At 39.8% G+C, this 14679-nt stretch overlaps 1 protein-coding gene across 3 annotated transcripts in view; it reads left to right on the top strand.

The window, feature by feature from the left end:
- The window catches only part of LOC127637175 (shaker-related potassium channel tsha2-like), a 32285-nt gene extending 18258 nt beyond the window's left edge, over positions 1 to 14027 (top strand). For 2 of the 3 annotated variants that reach the window (XR_007969681.1, XM_052118104.1), the window contains exon 2: positions 10702 to 14027. The gene's annotated coding sequence lies outside the window, so the exon portion shown is untranslated. The remainder of the gene's footprint in view (positions 1 to 10701) is intronic. The other variant, XR_007969682.1, reaches the window with a different exon arrangement.
- The last annotated feature ends 652 nt before the right edge of the window (positions 14028 to 14679 follow it).

Raw genomic sequence — 14679 nt, 5'->3', positions numbered from 1 at the left:
GGAAGGATTTAACCTCCGGGCACCTCCTAGGAACCTGATGATTAAGTCGTGCTTGCCCAAAGACTTGCCATCTACTGCGTTGTGGTGGGCCGTGATAGCAGCTACATACACCTTCAAGGTGGAAGGGGACAGCCTCCCCTCCAACCTCTCATGCAGGAATAAGAGCACTGACTTATCTGCGCACCTCTGTGGGTCTTCAGCCCGGGAAGGACACCAATTTGCGAACAAGCGCCACTTCAGGGCGTAAAGTTGCTTGGTAGAGGGGGCTCTGGATTGGCTGATTGTGTCTATGACGGCAGGCGGTAGACCAGCTAGATCTTCTGCGTCCCGTCCAAGGGCCAGACGTGGAGGTTCCAGAGGTCTGGGTGCGGGTGCCAGAGTGTGTCCCATCCCTGGGAAAGAAGGTCTTTCCTCAGGGGAATTCGCCAGTCGCGAAGAGTACGAGGTCCAAGAACCAGGCCCCAGTGAGCCAGTAGGTAGCCACTAGGCAAACAGGTCTACCTGGGCCTTGCCGAATCATTCCCAGATCAGCTGGACCGACTGGGGGTGAAGCCTCAACTCTCCACCGGGCCATCGTTGTCGTGACAGCACGTCCGCTACCACATTGAGGTCGCCGGGGATGTGAGTGGCGCGCAGCGACTTGAGGAGACGACGGGCGAGTCACGACATGTGGCGGGAGCGTAAGCCGCCTTGGTGATTTATGTACGCTACCGCGGTGGTGCTATCTGACCTGACTAGGATATGTTTGTCTCGAACTAATGGGAGAAACTTCCGCAGAGCAAAGAAAACAGTCAGCAACTCTAGGCAATTGATGTGCCAGCGCAGCGTGTCCGTTACACACGGCGCCCCAATCCGATCTGGAGGCGTCGGTTGTGACCAGGACGCTTCGGGACACCTGCTGCAAGGGCACTCCTGCCTGCAAAAAGCAGAGGTCTATCCAGGGTTTGAATGTTTGGCGGGGGTGACCATCACCCGGTGCGTGCCATGGTGCCATGCTCGTCTCGGGACTCGAGTCCGAAGCCAGTGTTGAAGCGGTCTCATATGCATCAACCCCAGCGGCACGACCATTGCGGTGGACGCCATATGCCCCAGGAGCCTCCGGAAAAGTTTTAAGGGGACCGTTGTGCCTGGCCTGAAGGTGGTGAGGCATTTCAGCACTGACTGCGCACGCTCGTTGGTGAGACGTGCTAACATTGAGACTGAGTCTAACTCAGAAAAAGAGATGCTCTGAACCGGGGCGAGCTTGCTCTTTTCCCAGTTGACCTGAAACCCCAAGCAGCAAGTTGTAGAGGTAATTGAGTATGCGGATGCCGGCTCCTCGGAGTGGGGCAAGGGCTGCCTCTGCGACTTTCATGAAGACGCAAGGGGACAGAGACATGCCGAAGGGGAGAACTTTGTACTGATACGCCTGGCTGTCGAATGTGAACAGTAGGGAGGGTTGGTTCACCTGGGACATACAGTTTACTACAGTACAGTCATCTATTAACATAGTACAGATTTACTCTTGTGCTAAAAAAAATCTCATATTGTATTACATGAGCTTTCATGATGAGAAATCAAAAACGCTTTAAACTGCAAACTTTGACCTCTGAGATACATTATAAAATAGAATATAGCTGTACAGTATATGTTTGTCATCACGGGTTAAGAAAAATATAAAATAAATATCACAATTATTTCGAACCATAATAATAATTTGCCATCAAGGATTTTGTCAGTATTTTTGATCAGTTTAATGCATCCTTGGTGAAAGGACGCATCAATTTCTTTCAAGAACAAAAATGTCTTGGTGTTCTAGAAATGGAAGCATATACACTATATATAATATAATTTTCATAAAGTAACTTGTAGCGTAATTACTTTAGTAGTTTTTCGGCAAACTACTTATTTACTCTTACTTAAGTCATAATATTTTTCAGTACTTCTACTGGTATTCAAGTGAATTATTTCTTCAGTAGCAGTACTTTTACTTTAGTAAAAAAAAAATAGTACTCTTTCCCAGTGAGTAAATGTCATATTCACTGAATGTACAATTGGTTTCATTGGATTTTGTGAGTAAATGCGATTACTAATGCACACATGCCATCCACAATTGCTGGACTACTGTGCGTACTGTTATTTCCTTCTTCCTAATACATTAACAATTTCTTCACATGGAAATAAATTACTAAAACTTGATGACTAAATATAAATCCCTAATCTTCTGATAAGTGGATTGCGTTTTCTTATTGTTTTCATATTGCATCTTTTTTTGGGTGAAGAAATACAATTATAAGCACTATATCAGTTTATAAAATAAAATATTGGATTTGTTTTATGGACATTGAGTGCATCCGGAAAGTATTCACTTTTTCCACATTTTGTTATGTTAGTCTTATTCCAAAATGGATTAAATTAATTATTTTCCTCAAAATTGTACAAACAATACCCCATAATGACAACATGAAAGAAGTTTGTTTGAAATCTTTGCAAATTTATTACAAATAACGTATGTATTCATGAATATAATGTAAATATTACTTATGTTAAGTTAAAGTCATGGTTTATAATGATTAAACTATGTAAGTGTTAAGGGTCAGTGTTTAAACATCGATTTTGTTTGAACTGTAAGATTAATGACCATTGTCTTTGAAATTCATCCTGGATTAACTGTAGAAGTTCACATAGATGCAATTGTCCTTGTTATTTGGCTGATGAAGGCTTTTGTTGGCAATAGTTAGTCTATGCATTCCATTTCAAGATCGTAGTCCATCAATAGACCGAGGTGATGCAGGCAGAGATCAGGGATGTGAAACGCAGTTCAACCGGCCAGTTATTTCGGTGAGGTTCGGTGTGGTCCGTCCTAAATCCAAGATTCAGACAATGGCATATGAAGTATCCCATGCCTTATCATTGGAGTTGTCATCAGTTCATCCTCTGAAGTCCATCATAATAGACTGAAGTGATGTTTGGCTGGCACTGGCTGCATTTAGTCATCATCATTCTGCGACACGTCAAATTATACTGTAGTGGCTTATTTTCAGAGTTTTTTGGTCCAATAATTAGAACCTCTGTTTTGTCAGAATTGAGTAGAAGGAAATTTCTGGCCATCCAATCTTTTATTTCATTGATACACTCTGCTAATTTCTAGAATTGTGAAATCTCATCAGGTTTTGAAGAAAAATAAAGTTGTGTAATGTCAGCATAGCAGTGGAAACTTATTCCACGATTCCTGATAATATCTCCCAGGGGAAGCATATACATGGAGAAAAGCAGAAGCCCTAAAACTGATCCCTGTGTCACTCCATATTTTACTTTTGTTTGGTTTGACAATTCCTCATTTACATAGACAAAGTTGTAGCGGTCTGCTAAATATGACCTAAACCATGCTAATGCCACTCCACAAATTCCAACATAATTCTCTAGCCTATTCAAGAGAATGTCGTGATCTATCGTGTCAAATGCAGCACTAAGATCTAAAAGCACTAGAAGAGAAATGCAGCCCCACAGCTGACAAGAGCAAGTCATTTGTAACTCTGATAAGTGCAGTCTCTGTACTGTGATGAGGCCTAAATCCTGACTGAAATTCTTCGTATACTATTTCTCTGTAGAAATGAAAATATTTGGGAGGATACTACCTTTTCTAGTATTTTTGACATATACGGGAGATTTGAAATCGGTCTATAATTAGCAAGTTCTCCAGGATCAAGTTGTGGCTCCTTAATAAGCTGTTTGATAACTGCCATTATAAAGTTTCTTGGGACATGTCCTAAGCATAGCGAGGAGTTAGTAATATTAAGAAGAGGTTCTGAAATTACAGGAGATACCACTTTTAAGAGCTTAGTTGTATAGGATCTAACAAACATGTTGTGGCTTTTGATGTTTCGATAAGTTTTGTTAGCTCTTCATGACCTATGTCAGAGAAGGACTGAAGTTGCACGTGAGGAAAATTATTAGACACTGTTTTCTGAGGTGCTATGACAGATGATTGCATAATTCCAATTTTATTTCTGATTATTTCAATATTATCTGTAAAGAAATTCATGAAGTCATTACTCTTGAGCTGCGACATAATATCTGTTTCTGTTGAGGCTTTATTCCTAACCAATTTAGCCACAATACTGAATAAACATCTAGGATTGTTGTGGTTATTTTCTATGAGTTTGCTAAAATATGCTGACCTGGCAGCTTTTAGTGCCTGTCTGTATCTACAGACACTATCGCACCACAAAATACTTCTAATTTTGTATTTTTCCACATGCGCTCCATTTTCCGAGCTGCTCTCTTGAGAGCATGAGTGTGATCATTGTACCATGGTGCAGGGCTTATTTCTTTAATTTTCTTTAATCGAAGTGGGGCAACAATATCAAGAGTGCTAGAGAAGAATGCATTTATATTTTTTGTTATTTCATCAAGTTCTTCTGGGCTTTGGGGTTTATTGAGTATATGAGATAGATCTGGAAGATTATTATTGAAGCTATCTTTAGTGGTCAAAGAATAGTTCTACCTGAACAATAGCGTGGTGTAGATTGAGTAACATTAGCTGATTGCAGCATACAAGAGACAATGTAATGATCATCGCTCTGCTGCAGAATTTCTATATTATCAACATCAACTCCATATGAAAGAATTAAATCTAGCGTATGATTATGGCGATGAGTTGGTCCTGTTACATTTTGTCTGGCTCCAAGAGAGTTGAGAATATTGATAAATGCTAATCCCAATGTATCATTTTCATTATCTATGTGAATGTTGAAGTCACCAACAATTAAAGCTCTTTCTACAGTAACTACTAGATCTGATATAAAATTAGCAAATTCACCTAGGAAATCAGAATAATGCCTGGGTGATCTATACATTGTAGCAAGGACAAAAGACGACAGAGGTTTTTTATTTATATCTGACGGTGTCACATTAAGCATTATTAGTTAAAAAGACTTACATTTATATCCTGTCCTCTGAGTAACACCAAAAACTTCACTGTAAATTGTAGCAACACCTCCTCCTCGACCCTTCAGACGAGGCTCATGTTTATAACAATAAGCTGGGGGAGTAGATTCATTTAAACGAATATATTAATCCGGTTTAAGCCAGGTTTCAGTCAAACAGAGCGCATCCCGATGCGCGCACAAAGGATGTAATGATGAATGATGAGTATAACGATGAACGTTTGAGAATAAGAATAAGCAATGCTAAGCAGGCTACAAACAAACTCTCGTGCAGCGTGCCTTCAGCAACAGGAAGTCCAGTGACTTTTTTTTATTGTCTAAATTGCATAAAAACTTAATGAAGCATGACAACTGTAGTCCGATTCCTTATGGGTCTTATGAGTCAATTAGTTTGACTCCACACCCGAAAACATACAATGATACCTCATGAACAAATGACTCTTTTCAGCTGTTTTTTTTTCTAAGTTAATGAAAAACTTACTGAACCGCAATCATCCATGTCATCTTGTCTGACTGAAATTGCTTAGAGAAATCGGAATTGGAACCAGAATCATGAAATTCCTTATGATTCCTATCCCACATTCTTGCATATGTGGTAATTGAACACAATGCTAGTCTAGACACAAGCTTCTTTGGAGGGCAAGATTATCAGTGATAATAATAGAAAATGTCACCTGTTCCTCCCACAAAACTGTCTGATGACATCAAAACACTTGGAATACAGTGCACATAGTCATATTGACTACTTTTAAGATATTTATATAGTGTTTCTTTGTCTTTTTTTGGAGCTTGACAGCCGTGGTCACTATCAATTGTCATTGCATGTACAAGAACTATGTGTGAAGATTCTCCTTTCATGTTCCTGGGAAAAAATAACAGCATATGAGTTTGGAACAACATGAGGTTGAGTAAATAATCATAAAATAATAATAAATAATATTTAATCAGTGCCAGTTATGATCATTTTTATCTTCTCTTGACCAATGAAACCCCTGAATACTCAGTCTAAGGATCTAAATACATGTACACATTGACTCTGGAAAATATGGTGAGCAAGACACAACAGTGCCTGCATAATGGTGTTGTCATGTGTGGCACTTGTGCTATTGGCTTGTGTTACAGCTCACAGGTGTTGAGGAGGTCAGCATGACTTTGTGGCTTGCTGCAGTTGTTGGTGCAATGCGAATACAACAGCATGGCTTTAGTTCTGACTTTCAAGGGGATGAAATTTACAGTGTTTGCAAATCATCACGGTTTGTTTTAAACATCTAACCTGAAGTAGTTCATTTCAGCCTTAAGGCACTTCCACACTGAACGCAAAAAAAGCAAGGCAAATTGCAGACAAACTGTACATTCAATGACAATCTAAAGTTCTTTACATAATCCGAAGCTGGGAGTGTTTGTGGAGGTATAGGCACTTGTGAGCTCCAGTTTCTGGGTGCAATGTCCACATACAGTGGCAAGATAAAGTATGTGAACCCTTTGGAATTAGCTTGTTTTCTGTATTAATTGGTCATAAAATGTGATCTCATCTTTAACAAAGTCACAAGGATAGACAAACACTATATGCTTATGCTAACAACACACAAACAGTTGTAATCTGCCATGTCTTTATTGAACACATCCCATTAAACATTCACAGTATTGTTGAAGATGTAAGTGAACACTTTTTATTATTTAATAACTGGTCAATACTCCTTTGGCAGCAATAATCTCAAATAAGCGTTTCCGGCAGCTGCAGATTAGACCTGCCCAACGTTCAGAGGAATTTTAGACCATTCATCCTAACAGAACTGCTTCAGCTCAGTCATATTCATAGGATGTCTGATGTGAACCTCTCTTTTGAGGTCATTCCACAGCATGTCGATTGGGTTCAGGTCTGGGCTCTGACTGGGACACTCCAAAAGGTGAATTTTCTTTTCTGAAGTCATTCTGTAGTAGATTTACTTCGATTTTTAGGGTCATTGTCCTGCTGCATCACCCAACTTCTACTGAGCTTCAGATCGTGCACAGCCACCCTGACAATATCCTGCAGGATATCATGATAAACTTGTTCATTAATTGATGGTAAGCGGTCTAGGTCTCAAAGTAGCAAAGCAGCCCCAAATCATGATGCCCCCTCTACTCTACTTCACCGTGGGGATGATGTTTTCATGATGGTATGCCGTGCCCTTTTTACGCCATACATAGTGCTGCGTGTTGTTCCCCAAAAATTCAACCTTGTTTCATTAGTCCACAAAACAAGTGTCAAGGTGGTCTTTGGCAAACTTCAGGCTTCTTGGCTGACAGACATTTCTAGGGAGAGTAGACAGTATCAAATCATCTCCATTTATATACAATTTGTCTAACTGTGGACAGATGAATATCTAAGCTCTTTGAGAACATGTTGTAACCCTTCCCAGCTTTACGCAAAGCAACAATTCTTGATTGTAGGTCTTCTGAGATCTCTTTTTTTGCAAGGCATGATCCATGTCAGGAGATGCTTCTTGTGAATAACAAAGTAAAGTACAGCCCCTGTGTGTTATACTGCCAAAAGTATGTAATAGAGGAGTTTTGATTGCAACCAGTGCTATTTTTCAGGACATTCTTTTCAGGTTCTATTCAGTTTCCTTTTCAGATATTGTTTGTCCTTTACCTGGTCAAGTTTATTGGTTTATGATCTTTTCTCATAGATAAAGTTATATTAAATCTTTAAATTTTGTATTAGAGAAATGTATTCTGATGAGAAATTTTGATGTGTATTTTGCAGAAATGTTTTAAAAAAAAAATGAACACTTTTTATCTTTTATTCTTTGTCATTTAAGTGTTGTTAAATTGATTTGAGATGATATTGAATCATACATAGAACAGAATCGTGAGATACAGTATCAACCCGCCTAGGAATTAATAAGAGAAACATCCTGGTTACTTTTGTAATCTCTGTTCCCTGATGGAGGGAACGAGATGTTTTGTCGATGTAGTGACACTAGGGGTCACCCTTGGGAGCCCCAAACACCTCTGATCTTTGAGAAAAGGCGAATTGGCGAGTGTAAATTGCCACTACCCCGAACATACGGGTATAAAAGGAGCTGGCTTGCAACCACTCATTCAGGTTTTATGCTGAGGAGCCGAAACAAGGTCCCAGCCATTTCAGCAGGTAGTTCAGTGTTGCGGCAGGAGGGACACAATTTATCGAACTCGACGTTGTGTCGATGTAGTGACACTAGGGTCCCTATACAAAATGCCACAACTAACTGAACTGTTATGTGGACTGGTGGTGCGAGACGGGCAGAACTTTGCATGCCTCGTAGCCAGCACACCAGGCCTTCATGTAACCTCCCCCAACGCTCCTACAGGTGTCACATGGTCCCCTACATCTCGGGAGAGGTTGACTGCCCAAAAATAAGGACCGTCAGACCCAGCCGCAGCCTCTTCTCCTTTTTTCTCCCCAAAAAGAACGAAATCGTTCAGCTGGGGGCCATATAGTGGTCCATCATTGGGGGGTGTCCCTCCGAAGGGGTGGACACTGCGAAGACCACACCTCACCTAGAGGGGGGGGTATGTGAATGGGAATACATCACATGGTCTTACTGAGTCTTGTTGGAAGTATATGATGTGGAGAAGTCCTGTTACCTATGGGCAACCAGCACATATGGAGCACCTACCCCAGTACAGGGACTAGTTAGCACACGTACTGTGCCGGGAGCCAGTTTCTCCGAAAACTCACAGGGCTAAGGAGGAAGGTCATCCAGTTTCAACAGCTTTGTGAACACAACTGGGAGTAAAAGCGCACGTCTTCACCTCGGGGAGGGGAAAGGTGCTATGCGGAAGCGGTACACCCGGCCAGCTGTCCCGGAACTTACCTGCTCGTACCTGACAACACACGGGACGAGACCAGCTCAACCCGGAGGTTATAGAACCTCACAAAGGTGTTGGGTGTTGCCCTGCCCGCTGCTTTGCAGATGTCTGCTAAAGAAGCGCCATTGGTAAGGGCCCAGAAGGCCACGACATTCCTAGTAGAGTGGGCTCGTAGCCCCAAGGGGAGTGGCACGTCCTGGGCATGATATGCCATAGCAATGGTGTCAATGACCCAGTGGGCGATCCTCTGTTTGGAGACAGCACTCCCTTTTTACTGTCCAAAGCAGACAAAGAGCTGCTCAGAGCTTTTAAATTTCTGCATGGGATCCAAATAGATGCGCAAAGCACACACCGGATACAGCAACACCAAGGCTGGGTCTGCCTCCTCCTGGGGTAGCGCTTGGAGGTTCATCACCTGATCCCTAAACGGGGTTGTGGGAACCTTGGGCACATAGCTCGGTCAGCGTTTAAGGATCACATGAGAATAGCCCAGACCAAACTCCAGGCATGTTTAGTTGACAGAGAACACCTGAAGGTCACCTACCCTCTTGATGGAAGTGTCAGGAGGGTAGCCTTCAAAAATAGTGCCTTTAGCTCAACTGACTCCAGGGTCTCAAATGGAGCTCCCCGTAGTCCCCGAAGGACCACAGAGAGGTCCCAAGAGGGGATGAGGTGCGATCTGGGGGATTCAACCTCCTAGCACCTCTCAGGAACCTGATGATCAAGTTGTGCTTCCCTAAATACTTACCGTCTACTGCATCGTGATGTGCCGATTTAGTGGCTACATGGACCTTCAAGGTGGAGGGGGACAGTCCTTTGAGTGCCTTGGCTTGGTGCACTTGCAGGAGAGCCATGGCATGCAGGGTGGAGGCAGCTTGTCCAGCAGCACCGTAGGCCTTAGCCGCCAGTGACGACGTAAGCCTACAGGCCCTGGATGGGAGCCTTGGATGGCTCCGCCACGTGGCGGCACTCTGCGGGCACAAGTGCACCGCAACCACCTTATCCATCTGGGGAATAGCCAAGTATCCCCTGGCCGCCCCACCATCGAGGGTAGTGAGAGCGGAGGAGCCTGTGAACCGGTTCTGGCAGTAAAAGGTGCCCGCCACGATCGCGTGAGCTCATCATGCATCTCCGGAAAGAAATGTACCAGGGTGGGACATGGCCGTGAGCGGCACTCTGGGCCCAGGAACCAATCACCGAGCCGCAAGGGTTCAGGGGTGAACGGAGGATTCCACTCCAGCCCGACGCTCGCAGCTGCCAAGGCAAGCATGACCGCCAGCTCCGCGTCAGCCTGCGACTGGGCTACCACACCTGCGGTAGAAAATCTGAATGATTGGTTGCAAGCCAGCTCCTTTTATACCCGTATGTCTGGGGGAGTGGCATGCAAATTCCACTCGCTTTTCTCAAAGATAAGAGGCGATTGGGGCTCCCAAGGGTGACCCCTAGTGTAACTACATCGACACAATGTCGAGTGAGTGACAGATAGGGAAGTGTATGTTTTAGGTGCTGTAACTGGTTAACTTTTTATGTTTTTCACCATTTTTATCATCTTTTTTTACCCCTTCACTCATTCATTAAGAATGGTCCTGCATAGAGACACAATACTTGTACATTATGTAGTACAAATATTCCATGTATATGATTCCCACTCTTTTTAACAAAGACTTATTTAGGCCTGAAAATCACAGTTTTCGTTTTTTTAAAACATTCTAACAGCCCGACACAGCAACACTGGCTCAATTGTTTGGGCCAGGATTATCTTTTTGACCGACTAATGGCAGAGTGTTCAGGAAACCTTTTTAAAATATTACTTTTGTAATTCAATCAAGTGACACTAGTGGTGTAGAAATTACACACTTGACCTTTAATTCTATCTGTTTTGTGACATCCTGACAATTAACAGTGTATTAGAGTGTTGTTCTCTTTTGATTTTCAGGTGCAGTTATGAATATGGGCATCTGATATTATGCAGAATATCATCAAGGATAATATGAGCGTTCAGCAAAGCAGCACCACACAAACTACACGCTCACATCTAATGTATGGACGTCGACATTTTAAAGAGCATTCATTCTTTTTCTCTTTGAGATGTACGCCTCAAATGAGTTTGATGAGGGATTGTTTTGTCAAATGTGGAATCTAACAGAGGAAACATGGACAACGGGGTTCTATGGTAAATATAAAGATGCTTTTAAACTTGAATTCACAGATGACATGCACAAAAAAATGTGTGAGATGCTTCCCTTTGTTTATTTGCTCAAAACAAAAACATGCTATTGGGATGTCTTCATACCAGCCTAATATACGTATTATGTTGAAACGTTACATATCATGTGCTATACCAAAACATATTATGGTATGTGTGGAAAGCTGGCCATGGAATAAATCTTGATTATTATTATTTTTAATAATTATTGTTTTTACAAACAAACTCAAAAGTACATGAAATCAGTCATATAAAATGGGAGCAATGACAGCATATATCAATCATGATAAATTACTTGACCGTTTAGGTTAACATTGTAAAATATCTATTTTTTTAAAGTATCATAGTTTTTATATAAAAATGGAATCTGTTAAACTGGTGTAAGGTTATTTTTGTAGCTTTTTGAAATTTTGCTAAATGATTTTCAGTTTTCTGTATTTCACTCAGTTTATTTTGCCTACAGTGAAAAGAATCAAAATGTAAAATACTCATTTTATGATTCTGAATTACAGCACCTTTCCACATCGGATGAATTATGCAGTAGAAATGTTTGTGTCTTTGTTTATTTATTTTACAATCATTGATATAGTTTCAGAATCATTTATCACCCGTCATTGAAAGCATCTACCTCACTGTCCCGTTTGGCTGTTTTACTGCATTTTACCTCACTGTGTTGAGTTACATCAAGCACATCACAGGCCTTATTTCTGGAAGCAGCTTGAACACATGTCATGGTTTTCCTCATAACTGTAAGCAGTGCTCCATGTGCGGTGATCTGGCTGTGTACATTCTGTAAAAGGGCAGAAAAATATAAATAATACTGACTGATAATGTAATGAAAAGTCTCAATATGCCCCAATACAGAATTAAAGGTATTGACAATGTATTTTCCCTCATGAAATGTTTTCTGTAATGTGGTGATATGTAAGACAGTGGTTCGCACTGAACATTGTTTTTTTTTTTTTTACCCAAATTATACATTGGATATCAAGTGGCGACCCATCACACTTTAGCATATTTAGGCCGAATATTGGCGGTTGCAATGCATGAGACAAAGAGTTTCAATGTTAATGATACTTGAGAGATCATTTTATGGCAGTAGAATTCTCTAGTAAAAGTGTATATAAAATAATGTCCCATTTTAAGTAAAATGCTTGTGTTCAACAGGTATTCATGATCACGCCTGTTCACAAGCACAAATGTACTGCATCAAGCCCCTGAAAACAGAACTTTTCCTAACATTCATCTTTATTACATGTTCGCTTATATCACATAGAAACAAATGTCTGTGTCTTATGTCAAATTAATGTCCATCATTCATTTATCATCAGTACATTATTGTTAAACAAACTCCAATTGTGTATGTTGTTGTGCGAGAGGAAGTTTTCCATGAGAAATCAAGATGATTTTACTTTATAATGATTTCAGCACTGTTATTATTTTCTGATTAATACAAAAGTGTATCATCTTCTCTCAGCACTTAGATTGGACATTACTGTTAAATAACATTGTGTGGTCCAGAGCCGTGTTGGGAAACTGCAGTTTCAATTAAAAGATTTGCTGATTTGTTTCAGGCATCACTCAAAAGTTTCCCTGAAAACCCTGCACAGCTTTTTTTGTACATGTTTTCGATTATGGTACTGTGGTATGGTATAGATTGATTCAAATATGGTTTATAATGTCACCCACCTGACAGGTTTACTCATAAACAAAGGCTATGTTCAGAATAATCTTACTGAATCGCTAAAAATAACTGACTCAAAAGAATGATTCGCTTGTGAATCAGACATTGCTATTACTAGAAGGATTGGCATAGACATTATTAATGATGTTTTATTTGATTTTTTATCAGACCTGATCTTTAAAAAATTTCTTATTAATGCTATCATTTGTAGCATATGTGCTGCTGTAGACCTTGGAGAGAAGAATTATTCCAAAATGTTTATCGTGCACATAGGCATAGGTGTTGAGTTTACTGAACATACAAGGGTAAAGAAACAGCTCATCTCTCCCACAGTGGATGTTTTATCAGTTATAATGTCACCAAACTGTAATGCCTCCAGTAACTGACTGATCCACCTAATAGGAGAGCCCTTGGTCGAGGAGACCGTGGGCCATTTGTAATTTCTTCAATCACACTCAGAGTAGTATATATATATTTCGCAATATATTTTCATAAATGTTCCATCATATGGCTCGTGAGTGTCAAATACATCTACTCACATATGAAATTACACTGTTGCCTACTAAGTATACTGTGCAAAACTAGGATAGAAACTGTATGTGCGTATCTAACATGTTCCTTTAATACCACCTTGTTAATCAAGTGGTTTATTCAAATGCAGGGAAATGATTCTTATGCTGATCATTGATGAATACTGCTGTGAGAAATGATCAAACAGTGTTGCACATTTAGTTTCTGTCTAGATGTTTCTTGTTCATAGTAAGCAATAATGCATGATAAATCTGTTGCTTTGCACATGGTTAACTGGTTGTTCATATAAATATATTTCTTTAATAGTGCCTTGTATCACATGAATGGATATGCTAACCCTTCTAGATCATGTATATTGAGAAGATAACGTCACTGAAGCGATGTGATTCTTTCTGTAATATGAATGTAATGCACTCAGTCTTCCTTGAATTGGATTGTTCCTTATTTACACAAATGTTAACATCTCATGTCTTAGATCCCCATGTTTCAATTTATGCCACAATTTGTGTCTTTAATTGGGTCTTTAACTTTGATTTACCTGCACAAAAAGTGAATTAATGAATCACAGCAAAATGCAAGTGTACAAACCATGACATCTATCTTATCTTATTTAGTTTCAAAAGTAACAAAATATGGTAACACTTTACTGTAAAATTGGATTGGGATTTGATTGAATTAGGTATCAAGAATGGATTTGATTAGGTATCATGAACTAACAATGCAAAATCATTTTTCGTTAATGTTACTGTTTATATAGACAGAAATATACTACTGTTTCATTTTTTTCATTTTTTTGTGAATTTTCCCCTAATGTTAAAAATGTTTTAGTATATAATTAACATTAACCAAGATTAATAAATGCTGTTAAATTGATCATTGTTAGTTTGTTGTTATTGTAGTTAATGCAATTGTTAACATACAACTAACTGAGTAAATTAATATATAGAGGTTACTAAAAATAACTAACTACTTCTCTAAAATTACTTTACCAATTACTTAATTGAAAAACTAATTGCATATCTATTTACTTTAAAGTTACTTTCTAAAAGACTTTCCACTCAATGAGTTCAAAATAATGTCTATATTTCCTCATCCATTGTCGCACACCCTTCACCTGTCACCTGTCACAGAAAACACAAACAGTCATATATATGAACAAATCCATATTTTAAATGTATTCTACATAAATAATATTATTTTGGAAATTTGTGGAACCCAAGTGAAGTACTTAAATGTAATTACTTTAATTGAAAGTTTGTAAATGTAATCTGATTACAAGAATGTAAAATATAACATTTTACACTACTTATTTTACTTTCAGATGTATTTTTATTACAGTAACTAACTAGTTTGTAATCAGATTACACTTAACACTGTTAATTTGTAGGTTCCAACTGAAACTTTGGGAAGCTCTTTCCAGAAGTGATGATCTCTGAAACCCTTTATAATCACGCCCTTCTGGATTGGCTGATACTGCTTGATGCTCTGCCCCT

This window comes from Xyrauchen texanus, chromosome 45 (genome assembly GCF_025860055.1).
Source record: "Xyrauchen texanus isolate HMW12.3.18 chromosome 45, RBS_HiC_50CHRs, whole genome shotgun sequence".
Lineage (NCBI taxonomy): Eukaryota > Metazoa > Chordata > Actinopteri > Cypriniformes > Catostomidae > Xyrauchen > Xyrauchen texanus.
Note: the sequence above shows the minus strand (reverse complement) of the source record. Positions and strands in the feature narration are given on the sequence as shown.